The sequence below is a fragment of the Mauremys reevesii genome, linkage group 3 (genome assembly GCF_016161935.1).
Source record: "Mauremys reevesii isolate NIE-2019 linkage group 3, ASM1616193v1, whole genome shotgun sequence".
Lineage (NCBI taxonomy): Eukaryota > Metazoa > Chordata > Testudines > Geoemydidae > Mauremys > Mauremys reevesii.
The window spans coordinates 165,593,850-165,609,643 of record NC_052625.1 but is presented as its reverse complement, the minus strand read 5'-3'; the positions used below and the strand labels follow the sequence as shown (position 1 = coordinate 165,609,643).

Genomic DNA, 15,794 nt, shown 5'->3' with positions numbered 1-15,794 from the left:
CAGACTCACTCAGAACTGGTGGTTATTCAGTTTCTCAGCACTTTGTCCTGAATTTGTCGATCTCAGATGTGACCAACTGAGACACAGGGACAAGCATATGCAGCTCTGTTATACTACCTTTATAGCTGAGGATGTCACATGGGCCACAGCTGTATGCTGATTGGGCCACAAATGGCCCACAGACTGCAGGTTGAGAACCACTGAAAAATCCATAGAGTGTGGAGATCACTTTGTACTTCAAGTCCACAAAGGGTATTCTTTTCAGTGGTTAGGATTACTCTTTTGAAGAGTCATTGCTATAAATGCCTGTTTTTCTAAGAATTACCAATACCTCTAACCTATTAGAGTCTGTCAATTTAGCTTTGTAGAGTCTTGCTGGAGTCCAATAATCTGTTTAACATTTTATTTTAAAATAAATAGAGATCAGACATTGGAAATATTAGTTTGACATTACAGCATTTATTCCAGTTTTCACCCAACAGATGAAAATCAAGTTCCTACCATCCCTAATCCAGCTTTATAAGATGAAGAGTTGCCTGTGATAACATTCAAACTACTACACATCTGGTATTCCATGTTAAACTTACCGGACAAGATATTGCCAATATTTATCAGCTCCAAGGAAGCCTTTGACTTTGACAGTTGAAAGGCCATACCATCATGTAACACTAAACAACTTTGAATTTGTCTGTGCATTTCTCAACTCATCTATTAGAAACCACTTGACTTCATTACAACTAACAGTATAATCTCCACTATCTTTACACTTTTGGTAGGTTTGGGTAAGAAAGATTATCTTTCTCCATTTTATTTAATCTAGCACTGGTTGCAGGGCGAGGTCATAGGCAGCCATACTTAGTAGTTGGAGTCAAATTCCACAGCCATGAGATAGGAGTCAAGAGTTGACTGGGTCAGGGTGCTGGGAGATCAGAAACAAGAAACAAACTGGAGATCAGAACCACAAGGTGGTAACTTGAATCAGGCAGGTTCAGAGGCAGAAGACAAACTGGAGGATGGGAACCACAAGTCAGATGGCAGGAATCAAGCCTGGTCAGGATGCCAGGAAATCAACCTGGAGAAGAAGTAGAAGTGGAAGCAGGTGAAAGGAGCAGAAGGCACAGTCCAGAGCAGGGTGGAGCCCAGTTGTTCAGATAGCTTTTTGTTCCTTTCAGCCACTCCTTTCAGGGAGTCCACTAGTCCAACCACAGGTGTAGAGCCTCATACTGGGGCTGGGTTTCATGGATCTCAGATAGGCCATTATCAGCAAGCTGCCAGGTGAAGGGTTGGCGTGTGGCTGCTTCTACAAACCCTGCAGGCCTGGATCTGAGACCCATGGGTTCATGACATTGGTACTCATTAGCAATGAAAATACAATTTCATTGTATTTTCCATATCTCTGCTATCAAATGAGTAACCTTGGAGTATCAAAATGGGTATTTTATTGACTTGTGCTAATCAATTAGAATCCCTCCCTAAGCTTTGGAAACAATTTTTTGACAGCTTCATGAGCTACAAGATGAACTGCAGAAGAAATAAATGTATGCCCTTCTCATAATTTGAGACTATCCACTGTGAACAATCCCTGGGTATTGAACAGGTTTCTGATCCTCCAAAATTTCTATCATAATCTACTCAATCTTTAAGAGTAAATTCTCTACCAGCCTCAACCTTGGAAATCCTTGCAAATGTCCTTTATGGATAATATCACTCTCAAAATGAATATTCTCCTACTCTTACAAAGAGCATGCTAGCACTATAAATTTAACTCACTTTCCATAGCATAAATAACCATTTAATTGAGGATGGCAAGTAGTCAAGACTTTCACATAAAATGTGTCATAAGTCATAAATAAATGGACATCTGGGTTTACCAGTTAGTCTTTATTATCTCTCAGCATGAGAGAGAGACTAGGATGGTTCAGAAATGTTTGAATCAATTACAAACCTCCCTGGTTATAATTTAAGAAGACCTTTGCTACCCTCTCTTGCACCCATACTCTACTAAAGAAAAATCTGTGCCTCCTTGTAGCAGGGTGGACCCTGCTCCGGGGTTTTAAGGGGTTAGAAACAGCTTGGCAGGGCTTGAGAGCTGCTGCTCTCAAGCTGAGCTGATTAGGGAAGTGGCTGCAGCTGGGGGCCACGCCCCAAACTGAGGAACAGAGCCTTATAAAAGGCAGGGAAGCCAGGAGCCCAGACAGTCTCTCTCTGGTGATAGAGAGAGATGGGCCTGGCTGCTTGGTAGATGAGACAAGGTACCTAGGGTGAAGCAGGGCTGGGGACAGGCTAAGGAGCTGGGGAGCTCTGGCCTGGAAAGCCCCAGGCTGTGGCCTAGCAGAGGGCAGAAGGTACTGGGAGGTTGCAGAGGGCAACTTAAGGTTAGGCCAAGGCAGCAGGTCCAAACCCCCTTTGCCAATGATGAGTACTGGATACTGCAGTCTGCCCCAGCGAACGGGCGCTAAATAGAGACTGGGCAGTAACCACTACTGAGGCGAAGTAGGGATAGTAGGGTGGGGGGTTCCCAAGGAAGGGGAAACCCAGATAGAGTAAGAAAGGGGTTATTACCAGGGGGCAGCACCCCAAAGAAAGGGGCACCGGGTCTAGGAAGGGACACGGGGGCCAGAAGAACAGGTGGATCACGGGCCTGCAGAGGGCGCTCCGGAGCTGGACTGAGCTCTATTCGGAGAGCAACCAGTAGGAGGCGCCGCAGGGGTGAGTCGACCCGGTTACACTCCTCCATTAAAATAACGTGACCATACAAAAATTACCTCTCTACTCAGCTTCCCACTTTGGAATAACAGCCTTCTAAATCAGTAAGTTGAATATAACACTCCGGGAAATGCTTAGTATCCTTTGAGAAAAGATATGCATAAAAATAAGCTTCTGAGCTTCCCCTAAGGCCTGGTCTACACTAGGAGTTTGTTGAATTTAGCAGCGTTAATTCGAATTAACCCTGCACCCGTCCACACAGCAAAGCTATTTAGTTCGACATAGAGGTCTCTTTAGTTTGATTTCTGTACTCCTCCCTGATGAGGGGGAGTAGCGCTAAACTCGACATGGACATGTCAAATTAGGCTAGGTGTGCAAGGAATTCAACGCTAATAGCTCCGGGAGCTATCCCACAGTGCACCACTCTGTTGACGTTCTGGACAGCAGTCCGAGCTCGGATGCTCTGACCAGCCACACAGGAAAAGCCCCGGGAAAATTTGAATTCCTTTTCCTGTCTGGCCAGTTTGAATCTCATTTCCTGTTTGAAGCAGCAAAGAATCCTGTGGCACCTTATAGACTAACAGATGTTTTGCAGCATCAGCTAAGCAGTGGAAAGTTAGATCAATCAGGAGGATGGGGGCCCTTTCCAGCAGCTGAGGTGTGAAAAAAAGGAGGAGAAACTGGTTCTAGTCTTTGTTTAGTCCTAAACTGATGGTGTTAAATTTGCAGATGAATTGGAGCTCAGCAGTTTCTCTCTTTTTTGCTGGAGTTTTTGCTACATTGATGACATCTTCATCATCTGGACCCATCCTCCATCAACCTCAGCCTGGACCTATCTATGCCTCCAGCTTCCATCCCGGCACACCACAAGATCCATTGTCTCCATCACAGGACCTAACCAGATCAGCCACACCATCACCGGTTCATTCACCTGCACGTCCACCAATGTAATATATGCCATCATATGCCAGCAATGCCCCTCTGCTATGTACATCGGCCAAACTGGACAGTCTCTAAAGGATAAATGGACACAAATCAGACATTAGGAATGGCAATATACAAAAACCTGTAGGAGAACACTTCACCTCCTGGCCACACAATAGAGAGATTTTAGGTGGCCATCCTCCAGCAAAAAAACTTTAGGACCAGACTCCAGAGAGAAACTGCTGAGCTCCAATTCATCTGCAAATTTAACACCATCAGTTTAGGACTAAACAAAGACTGTGAATGGCTTGCCAATTACAGAACCAGTTTCTCCTCCCTTGGTTTTCACACCTCAGCTGCTGGAACAGGGCCCCATCCTCCCTGATTGATCTAACCTCGTTATCTTAGCTTGCTTCTTGCTTGCTTATATATACACACCTGAGCTCATGCTGCAAAACATCTGTTAGTCTATCCTCTGATACTTGATTTCCTGTTTGGACATCGGGGCGAGCTCAGCAGCACTGGCAGCGATGCAGAGCTCTCCAGCAGAGGAGTCCATGCAATCTCAGAATAGAAAGAGGGCCCCAGCATGGACTGACCGGGAAGTCTTGGATCTGATTGCTGTGTGGGGTGATGAGTCTGTGCTTTTGGAGCTGCGCTCCAAAAAACGGAATGCAAAGACCTACAAGAAGGTCTCCAAAGCCATGGCAGACAGAGGATACAGCCAGGATACAACGCAGTGCCGCATGAAAATCAAAGACCTGAGACAAGGCTACCAAAAAAATCAAAGCGGCAAACGGACACTCTGGATCCCAGCCCCAGACATGCCGCTTCTACGAGGCACTGCATTCCATTCTAGGTGCGGCCGCCACCACTACCCCACCACTGACCGTGACTCTGAGGATGGGATAGTGTCAACGGACGGTTCCTCGGGGATGTTCGCGGATGGGGAAGATGAGGAAGCAGATGAGGATGACGAGGCAGTCGACAGCGCTTATTTCCCGGACAGCCAGGATCTCTTCATCACCCTCACGGAGATCCCCTACCAACTCTCCCTGGCCGTTAACCAGGGACCCTGAATCAGGGGAAGGATCAGTCGGTAAGTGCTTCAAACATGTAAACATTTATTTCTAACAGAACAGGAATATTAACTATGCGAAAAGGTCAATATATATGGGGATAGAACAGAAATCCTCCTGGGAGATCTCCACGAAGCTCTCCTGGAGGTAATCGAAAAGCCTACGCATGAGGTTCCTGGGGAGAGCTGCCTTATTGGGTGCTCCATGGTAGCACACTTTTCCGCGCCAGGCTATCCTCAGGTACTCTGGGAGCATTGCCTCCACGAGCATGGCAGCATAGGCCCCGGGTTTGTGCTGGCTTTCACGCAGCATGCGCTCTATATCTCCTTCAGTGATCCTCCTCAGGGTGATCTCGCTTGGCGACTCCTGCATTGAATTAGGTGAATTAGGGTAAGGTTAGTATTGGGAATGCTTCACTGTTCCTTTGCATAACAAATAAGCGTCGGTTTACAGCCACGTGGTGGAGGCTGCAGAGGGGCAGCATACAGGGATCTTTCCCGGGGACAGCTGCGAGGGGGTGGAACAGGGGCAGAGTTCATGCTTTCTGGATTGTCTGCAGCAGGATGGCACTGCTATACATTAAGTTTTAAGCAGCCAAAAGTCTACAGCTTACCATGCCTGCCTGCTCCACAGATTCTGCTGTCCTGCCCCACTTCTCTGATCTCCAGTGCAAGACCCCAGGCAATGAAAGCGAAGGCCAAAAATTCGAACTTGTCCTGAGTGCGCATGAGAGAGGTGCTGTGCATGGTCTTGTTCACAGAGACAGACTAGACTATGTTGATTGTTTGCAAAAATGTATCTTTGTAAGGAATTCACTCCTTTTCCCATCACACAGCTGTGACTGTTTCCCGAACTGCCCTGGCATCCCCCTCACAGAGGCTGGCGCAGATTAGGCGGCGAAAGAAAAGGACACGGGACGAGATGTTCTCTGAACTTATGGGCTGCTCCCGAGCCGAGGCGGCACAGCAGACCCAGTGGAGGGAGAACATGTCTCAGTACCAGCGCTCACACAGCGAACGGGAGGACAGGTGGCAGCAGGAAGACCAGCAGGCGACTCAAATGCTGCTTGGACTAATGAGCGAGCAAACGGACACGCTCAGGTGCCTTGTGGATGTTCTGCAGGACCGCAGGCAGGAGGACAGAGCCCCACTACAGTCTCTCTCTAACCGCCCTCCCCCACCACAAAGTCCCATACCCCCCCACACCCAAACTAACAAAAAGGAGGGGTGCCAGGGGCCATGAAAACTGTCACTCCACCCCTGCAGAGTGCTCAATTAACAAAAAGCTCTCATTCCCTAGATTGAGAAGTCCTTTCCTTCCTGCCTCACCCAAGCCTCCATCCCAGTTTCATCCCCTAACTGTCTAGGTGATGATTAAAAAGACTTCTGTTAATTACTGTTTCTGTCATGTTCTTTTAGAGGAGACTGTGTTTCAAGGGGGGGGAGGGGGTTCATAATTGGACAGGTCAGTCACCTTTAGCAGGGTACAGACACGGGGGCAGGTTCAGCAGCAGGTCACACACACAGTGCAGTCAGGCACCCTGGTCGGTCTGGGAGCTGGTTTTCATATTCTGGGTTGGGGGTACGTGACTTTGTGGCGGGGGAGGGCGGTTACAGATCTTATGCAGCGGTCCTTGTCCTGGACCACAGAGCCACGCAGCAGGGGAATCTGTAACTGTCCTCCCCCGCCACAAGGTCACATAGCCCCTGCACACAGAGTCCCGAAAAGGAGGGATGGCAGGCTCCGTTGAAACAACCAGTCCGGCACTGCAGACCGCTCTAGGAGCAGGAGCCTGTCATTCCTCGAGTTTAGAGGCGGTCTTTACATCAGTACACACCCTACCCAGCACAGTCTGCATCCCAGTTTCAACCCTTTAACGCGAAGTCATTAATAGAGAAAACGTTAATTAACAATGTTCCATGTATTTTAAACGTTTGTTGGAAGGGGGAAACGGGGTATGTAACTGCAGAGGATAGTCAACAGTAACTGGGTAAAGAAACAGGGGCAGGTTCAGCTTCTCTGTAAAGAAAATGAACAGTCAGGTCACGCTGCTCGCTGAGGAACCTAGCTTTCAAAGCCTCCCGGATGCACAGCGCTTCCCACTGGGATCTTCTATCGGCACAGCTGTCTGGCTAAGCGTAATCAGCAGCCAGGCGATTTGCCTCAACCTCCCATCCCGCCATAAAGGTCTCCCCCTTGCTCTCACAGAGATTGTGGAGCACACAGCAAGCTGCAACAACAATGGGGATATTGGTTTCGCTGAGATCCGAGCGAGTCAGTAAGACATCTCCCCTTGAGATGTCCGAAAGCACACTCCACCACCATTCTGCATTTGCTCAGCCGGTAGTTGAAGAGCTCCTTGTCACTGTCCAAGGTGCCTGTATAGGGCTTCATGAGCCAGGGCATTAGCGGGTAGGCTGGGTCCCCAAGGATCACTATAGGCATCTCCACATCCCCAACAGTTATTTTGTGGTCCGGGAAGAAACTACCTTCCTGCAGGCGTCTAAACAGACCAGAGTTCCTGAAAACACGCGCGTCATGAACCTTGCCCAGCCACCCGACTTAGATGTTGGTAAAACGTCCCCTATGGTCCACCAGTGCTTGCAGCACCATTGAAAAGTAGTCCTTTCTGTTAATGTACTGGCTGGCCTGGTGGTCCGGTCCCAGGATAGGGATGCGAGTTCCATCTATAGCCCCACCGCAGTTTGGGAATCCCCTCGCAGCGAAGCCATCTATGACGACCTGGACGTTTCCCAGGGTCACTACCTTTGAGAGCAGTAGCTCAACGATTGCGTGGGCTATTTGCATCACAGCAACCCCCACGGTAGATTTGCCCATGCCAAAGTGGTTCGCTACTGACCGGTAGCTGTCTGGCGTTGCAAGTATCCAGAGGGCTATGGCCACTCGCTTCTGCACACTCAGGGCTGCTCGCATCCGGGTGTCCTTGCGCTTCAGGGCAGGGGACAGCAACTCACACAGTTTAAGGAAAGTGCCCTTACGCATGCGAAAGTTTCGCAGCCACTGTGCTTCATCCCAGACCTGCAGTACTATGCGGTCCCACCAGTCCGTGCTTGTTTCCCAGGCCCAGAATCGCTGTTCCACAGCATGAACATGACCCATTGCCACCATGATGTCCACGGCGCGGGGTCCCATGCTTTGTGAGAGGTCTGTGCCACTCTCACTTCATGTCCTCACTGCGCTGCCGGAGCCTCCTTGCCCGATTTCTCAGCATCTGACTGTGGAAGAGGTGGACGATAAGGTGCGAGGAGTTGACAACGGCCATAAGTGCAGCGATGATCGCAGCGGGCTCCATGCTCACAGTGCTGTGGCGTCCGCGCTGTCACTGACCAGAAAAGTGCGCTAACAGATTTCCCGCCGGCGCTTTCAGGGAGGGAGGGCGGGAGTGATGGTTGAATGACGACAGTTACCCAAAACCACTCTCAACACATTTTTTCCCCCAGCAGGCATTGGGGCTCACCCCAGAATTCCAATGGGCAGCGGGGACTGCGGGAACTGTGGGATAGCTGCCCACAGTGCACCGCTTCCAATGTCGACACTTGCCCCGTTAGTGTGGACTCACAAAGTCGAATTACTGTCCTTAGTGTGGATACACACGTTCGACTTTGTAAGGTCAATTCCACAAATTCGAGTTAAGTTAAATTGAACTACTCTGGTGGTGTAGACATGCCTCAAGTGATGTTCCTTCCCTTAGGGTAAGTGTTCCCTTTGACTACAAATTACAGCCATGTCACTGTGACACTATACTCCAGAGGAGCGCCATGTAACCCCCATATTCATCACTTGTATATTATTGTGATATTGTAGATAAAGCAAGCCATATAAGGTATCAGGGGAAAGATTATGATCTGCTGAAAGTCATTGTTCTATCTAAATATGTATATTGTTAGTTCATATGAAGTTATGAGATTGTGTTAGATGACTGTCACAAAAATATGCTTTGAGTTGAGGAATTGCCCAGATATTAGCTCCCCAAAGACAATAACCAAACCACCATCAACAGCCATTGTTCAGCAAGAGAGTTACAATGCAATGACTCACTTGAGCAATTCCCTTAGCGTGGCTTTGTGCAACCTTACCTGGTGACTCAGCAATACCCAGCAAAGATAACTGGACTTACGTTCTCAAGCACATGTACTAAGGGTATAAAACAGAACACAGGGGCCCCATGCTTGGCCTTTTCTCCTCCCCCCCCCCCCACCTATGCTGCAACTAGCAACAAGGACACTCAGAAGACTGAAAACTCCAACAGAGGAGACTGGCCCAAGTTTCAAGGGTGAAACTTGTGTACTATGAACCGCAATACCCAGTGGGGTGAGAAAAACTGCTTACTTTAGATGTTGCCCAGTCCAATAGGACTGAGCATTTAGACTGCATGCTTATCTTATCTTTTCTTTTGGTAACCACTCAGACTTTGCCTATCACTTAAAATCTATCTTTTTACTCAAACTTGTTTGTTTATCTTTACCAGTGAGTTTGCCTGAAGTGTTTGGTAAATTTGCTCAGGTTTACAAAAGCTGGTGTGTATCCAATTTCCATTGATGAAGTGGTGAACCATTTAACAAACTTGCACTGCTCATCTTGAACAGTGCAAGACAGTATATTCCTGAGGTACAGAGCTGGGAGGATTTGGCTGGTGCCTCTCTCTGTGAGATTCATGAGTGGCTCTGGGAGCATTCATGGAATCGAGCCTGTGGGCTCCCATCACAGTCACATTGAATAATCTTATTTATTGGTGCTCAAATTGCAGCGAGGGGAGATTATGCCAAGTCCCCAGTTCTCATTGCTGCCATTTGAAAATGGAAGCTGAGAGAGTTAAACATACCATGTCTTTAATTCTAAGCAATACCATTTATAAAACATGTCTTCAGTCACAGAAATCAGCTCATCACTTTTACAAGGCCTTGTTGTCATCTATGTACCAAACGATTTCACTGGCAATTTCTACTGTTGAGTCAAATAGCTGCACAGTAAGACTATTCAGAGAAAAACAGAATGAAGACTTATCATTGCCCCTAGTTATAGAAGAAAGAAGTGCACCAAATTGGTGGGAAAGGGAACATCAGCTTGTTCAAAAATTACATTTTTCCAGCTGGAGGTTCTCAGATTTGTAGAGAAGTTTAGTCGTTATATGATGAATGGTCTATATTAACCATGTTAGAATACTGACAACATTACCTACATTTACTACTTTGTGGATATACAATATAGATATAAACAATGATATTATGTACTACTTTTGCTACATTGTAAGTACACAGATACAAAGGCAATGATGTTAAGTTATTATTTTTGCTAAAAGATGGTTTGTTGGGGTGTCCTGCCCTAAAGGGCAGTAGTGCCCACACACACCACCTGTCATGGCCCCTTAAGGATTTAGAAATAAAGATACACAATTACCTAGGGAGGGATAGGATAGAGAGGAAACAGTCCCAGGAATAATTAGTGTTTGAGAGAAAGATATGCATTGTTTCTTTAAAGCCCTGAGGCCAGGAGCCTTGTAGACGAGGCAGGGCAAGGCTCCTCTTTAACTCAGCCAACTGGGAAGGAGTTAGGAGAAGAGAAACAGCATGAAGGGGAAAGGATGACTAGTTAGAGTGTTCAGCTGGAAGGAGCTGACAAAAGCCTTGCAGTTGATCATTGCAAGGCAAGGAGCCTGAGACAAACCCCAGCTCCAGGAAAAGGGCTGAGGAGGAACTCCTGCTCGAAGGAGTGAAGGACAGGCTATCCTAATACAAGAGGCCTGAGACACAAACCCCAGTCCCAGAGAGAGAGAGAGAGAGAGAGAGAGAGCGCACGCTGAGGGGGAAGTCCTGTTTGGATGAGAGAAATATTGACTACTCTAAAGGTGGGAGACAAAGGGACTGCTTGCAATACAGCCTGGTGGCTGCAGAGAAGGGCTAGGAGAAGTCTTGGAAGGACTTTCATAACTGGCTAAGTAGACACTGTGGGCAGCCACAGGTGCAGGTAGCAAAAGCAGAGTCTGGAGACCTGGTTACAGTGCTGATAACCAGGATAAAGGTAGAAGCAGATCAGGAAAGTGGCAGAGAGGTGGAAGAAACAGTCCTCATCTCCCTAAAACAGAGTTCTTGGGCTTGAACCCAGAGGAGATGTTGGGCCTGGGTATCCCTGTCTCTCCCTCAGGTGGAGAGGGGATGCATGGCTATTTTATTTATTTATATATATATAATATATATATATATATATATATATATATATATATATATATATATTTATATATATATAATATATAAATAAAATGGTGGTAGTGAGGGGACCCAGGATATGTTGGGAGTTGGGCTTGAAGGCCATTAGATTTTGAGTTTCCTACTTTGGGACTTTTTTTTTTGTTTATTCCAGAAGGGGAATGGACTGAGTAGTGACCTGGCCAGAGGGGTAGGCCACAGAAAATGACAGATCACTGATGGACCAGAATGGCTAAACAGGGCACTAAATTGAAGGAGGAAAAAACCCTGCAACACCACACCTGAACATGTGGGCTCACCCTGGAGGTGAGAGGCTTGTCCACAGAGGGTCATACCATTCTTGACTATGGTTCACCACTACATTTGATCAGCTACCAGGATTCTCATCATTTCTACTATGAAATCATCTTTAAGGCTGTTTTTAAGTTAGAGAATTCTGGTGTAAAATGGTACACAGTTAGCTGAAGATGACACTTAGGAAGGCATTTGGGGAAATTGAACAAAATGTTCAGCTCTGAATTTCCTGAAGAACATCAGCTCATTCAGAAGCCTTGACTGATATAAACTTTTCCTTGGAGACAGATGAATATCAAGATTTTTTTTTAATGGATTATATCAATCTTCTTTCATGTAAAATGTCCAGACTTTAAAATCATTTGGTAAGGTGGGTAACATGATGCATTATTTAAGGTTGGTGTCTTTATGAAATCCACAGTCTTGCCATACAAATTTATTAAAAACTTACTAAGTCTGTTAATGGTTTTTGGTATCCCTGTTTGGCACTTGTCCTGATCTGATAAGAAAGATATTTATGGTAGCTGATCCTTCTAGATAGAGGTGATGGAATAAATGGATAACAGCAACTGAGCAGCCATGTTTTCTGACAAGTTCTGCCACTGCTGTTCTGTTAAGAACATATTGTTTGAGAGCCTTTTTATTGACTTATTTTATAAAATACAGCTCACTATTCTCCTCTGAAAACACATTGACTCTTGGGTAGAAATATACTTGACATATGTTGCAGTGACATGGGGTCTTGCTAGAGCTTTACTAGGAATCAGAGAAAGGAGATCCCTGATTTTTAATCTGACATATCACCTTTTTCCTTGCACAGAGGAAAAGTAATTGTATCACTGAAATTAATTGACATGGTTTCATATTCCCAAATGGATATAAATAACAGTCTAAGATGATGAATAAGTGCTGGGCCACCATAATTAAGTGCAAAGGGAATCCCATTATGGTCTGGTGAGCAGTGACTTCAGCTGATGCACAGCTTTATTGATTTCCTCTGAAGATGGTGGAGCTACTAGAGCTTGAATTGTTTCTGCCTATAGTTTGCTGTTAATTGACCTCTGCAGAAGGTTAATAGTAGGTTTAGAATGCCAGGTTTTTTAGCTAGTGAGTCTCAGTTTCAGATGTGTCAGCTAGTGATCTGAAAAAGCTGCTATTTTAAGAGGAACACTTACACTCCACACACACCCCCCCCACACACACACACACACACTCCAGCGATCACTTCAGTTGTATGTAGAAGCTGATCATTTTATTGTCTCCGGCAAGTCTTTGGGGTTTCAACAATTTTTCATGTAGCCAGAGTTTGGGATTTGTTTTTGTTTTTTTTAAATCTTGCATAACTTAACACTGTACATTTGCTAGAGGTCCCCTAAATGCTTTCTGCATTCATTTCACAGCTGGATGATGGAGTGTTGAATGGTATCCAGCACAGAATTACAATTGGATTCATTCATATATATTATATATTCTCTCTCTCTCTAATAGATACATTTTAGGAAACTTCAGAGTTAAAAATTCATTACATCTGTAATAACTCACAGACAGGTTAGTAAAACTGAACTTATTTTAAACCAATTTTTTTTTAAATCAGGTATGCAGGTTAGTTTGCATTTTATTGAGTCTGGATAGCTCTTGTTACCACCTGTCAGCCCCACATGACCATCCTAGCCATCGACAGCTGCAGGTAGACAGCAGGTCAGATTTGAAAAAGAACTGCCCTGCTGCTGTAACAAAAGATGTTTTTCCCCTTCTAGTGCTAGCTAAGACTCCCTTTGGCTTCTCTGCTCAGTGCTGCACCCTGCACACTGGGGAGAAAAGGAGCAAAATGGAGACTAAGTCATCTGAAGGATCTTCAGGAGGATTCATTGCCAATGGGAATTGGCCAAAATCCTTCTCACTCTAGAGCAGGACAAGGAAAGGATTTGTTACCACAGAACTCCCTTACACCTCCCCTGAACCTGCATTCTCATCTTTCCTCTCCCCACCCATAAGAGTTGAACACTATATAAATTCCCCTGCTTTCCAGCTTCCTTCTGTCCCTGGTCCACAGAGGGATCATACCCTCAATTTTTGTTGCATGGCTGCATCTCTTCAAGACATTATGCTCGTTAGGAAGACACAAAACTATGTTCTCTCTAATGGAAACTAAGGACTCAGAGGCAAGAATATCACTTGTTGGTAATGCCGTGAGGAATATGGTTTGATTATGAAATTATGGTGAACCTACATGGTGATGAAAAATTCCCATTGAAAACGCAGTTTTTTAAAAAGAGTATGATTTAAATGATTATCTACACAGAACAAGAAAGCCATAGTAAGCTTAGCTCTCAAACTTAAGAAAGTCAGCCTCTTAATGACTCAAGCAGCACTTTACAATTTGCCTCCCCAACCTTTTCCTTTTAATACATGAGCAAACAAGTGATGTCATGACATGAATGGTCAGACCCCTCTACTGCATATTCTGTTCCTCTTCCTACTCAACATGGATCATGAATGCTGCATTGTCAGGAATTAACTGAGGCCTACCTGTTGACAAATTTTGAGGTGCCTTCCAACATAGGCCCAGATTCCAGGGACCCCTTGCTGAGAACTTCCAAATATATGGCAGCAGCCTCTGTAAATGAACATTCTAGTTCTCCTGCAAAACATTCTGTAAGTACAAAATTTTAAATCATTAAAAAGTCAAGTAAAAACTTTTCTAGATCCGAAAAATTTATAGTTTGGTTGATTCAAAGTTTGTGTTGATTCTTATTTTATAAAAATCAATACACTCTTCACAATATGTGTGCAGCAGCTTTTTAACATATCCTAACAGACATCCAGAATGGCATTATCTTCTGTCTCTCATCAACATCTTAAGATACCAAAGTATTAATAATATTTTGCACACAAAAAAGAGTTGCTATTTAAAAAAAAAGGCTGCCCATAAGTATTATAGTGTTATCACAGTGTATATGATCTAGTTACTGGGATAATTACTGTATAACTATATGCAGTTATTCGAAAGTTTGCAGGTAGTTGGTTTAATTTAATAGCTGAGTTGTTAGGAAACTAGCAGGAAAGTAACACAATGACTCAATAAGTAACCTCCTTGGAAACATTTCAAGGAGGCTATGAAACAATGCCTGAGCTATTAAGCTATGAAGAGGGTATTTCCAAATTCCAACCAATTTGCAAGACCTGCTTTACCAAGGCTGGAAGCAAAAAAGATGCTAAAATCAGTTAAAATGTCACTCCCTAGAGATGCGGGGGGGGGGGGGAACAGCAGTCAGGGTCTGTTCACAAGGAACAGGCTGGCACAGACACAGGCCTTGCAGAGGTGTCTGAAGCAGTTGAGTCTACCTAAGCCTTAGGTAGGGTAAACATCCTGTAAAAGGGTGGCACCCACCTCTCACGAGTGTCCCCCTGGCCAAGTGTGTATGTGCTTGCACCCTCTCTCTAAGTGTGGTAGGTCTTCTGTGACTCAGCCCTCCAGGTGAGTCACAGAGTTTGTATGTGAAAGACAAGCAAAAAATAAATAAATAAATAAATAAAGACACCTTCCAGAGTACACAGTCCAACAGGGGCCTATCCCAGTATCCCTTGGTTGGAACATCTCTTCTGGCAGCCCTCCCTGGGCTCAGGTCTTTAAGCAGTCTCAGTCTTTAAACAGTCCCTGGCCTGGTAAGGGGTTGTACTCCCTGGAACCAATGTCTTCACCATCTCTGGGCCTTTCTGTGATCCCAGCTCTCCAGCTGACTAGCTAAACAGTTCAAGTCCCCTTCCAGGAGTGTACCAAAGTCCAATAAAGTCCAGTATCACTGACCCTCTTCAATCCACTCTCCTGGGCCTAATTCAACTCCCTCCTCAGAGATTTGTCCCCTCCACCTGTGGCCAGTGGGGGGTTCCCAGACCAGGGACTCCACCAATAGCAGCAACCTGTTATGTCCCTTTGACTGAGTAGTGATGCTGCTACGTTTCCCTGGGCCACTTCACCTTCATAAATGCTTCACCCTTACCTCAGGGGATTCAGCTACCAAGTCCCAGCACTCAGCCAGGAGTTTCTTCTTACTCCCCCAGTCCCTGCCAGCAACTACTCTATCAGAGGTACCGCAGTCCCTTCAGCCAGCCAGAAACACCACCTTCACTCCTTTAGCTCTAAGCAGAAACTGAATGACTCTGGCCCTGCAGCTCCTTTTATGTGAACCTGTTGGGTCCTGATTGGCTGCTTCCCTACAGCCGCTCCTGGATTGACTGCTTCCTGTCTAGCCTTTCTAGGCTGCCTGGAGGACTCACCTCCACTGCTCCTTTTGGGACAGGGTGTGGGAGGACTATGAGGGCTTCAGCAGGGGCCTCTGGGCCCCATACACCCTGTCACATCCATTTTATTGATTTAAAATCCTTTTTTTGCCCCCCTTATGCTTTGTGTCACTACTGTTAAGAATAAACAATACTTGGTTTAAGAAAGCTGTCTGGTCACCTATATTATCCTGAAGAGCAGAACTGCAGGTGTTAAAGTCAATCAGGCCTGCTGAGCAATTACAGTTGGTACACAGAATACTGCAGCCCAGGGACCTGGTCTAAG

The 15,794-nt window shown here is 45.7% G+C and overlaps 1 long non-coding RNA gene across 1 annotated transcript; it reads right to left on the bottom strand.

The window, feature by feature from the left end:
- Positions 1 to 463: 463 nt before the first annotated feature.
- LOC120402010 lies at positions 464 to 15,367 on the bottom strand. Its single transcript, XR_005596911.1, has 3 exons — positions 15,229 to 15,367; positions 13,757 to 13,880; positions 464 to 1,072 (listed from the first exon to the last, which is right to left on the bottom strand). It is a non-coding gene; the product is annotated as an uncharacterized LOC120402010 (long non-coding RNA).
- Positions 15,368 to 15,794: the final 427 nt, after the last annotated feature.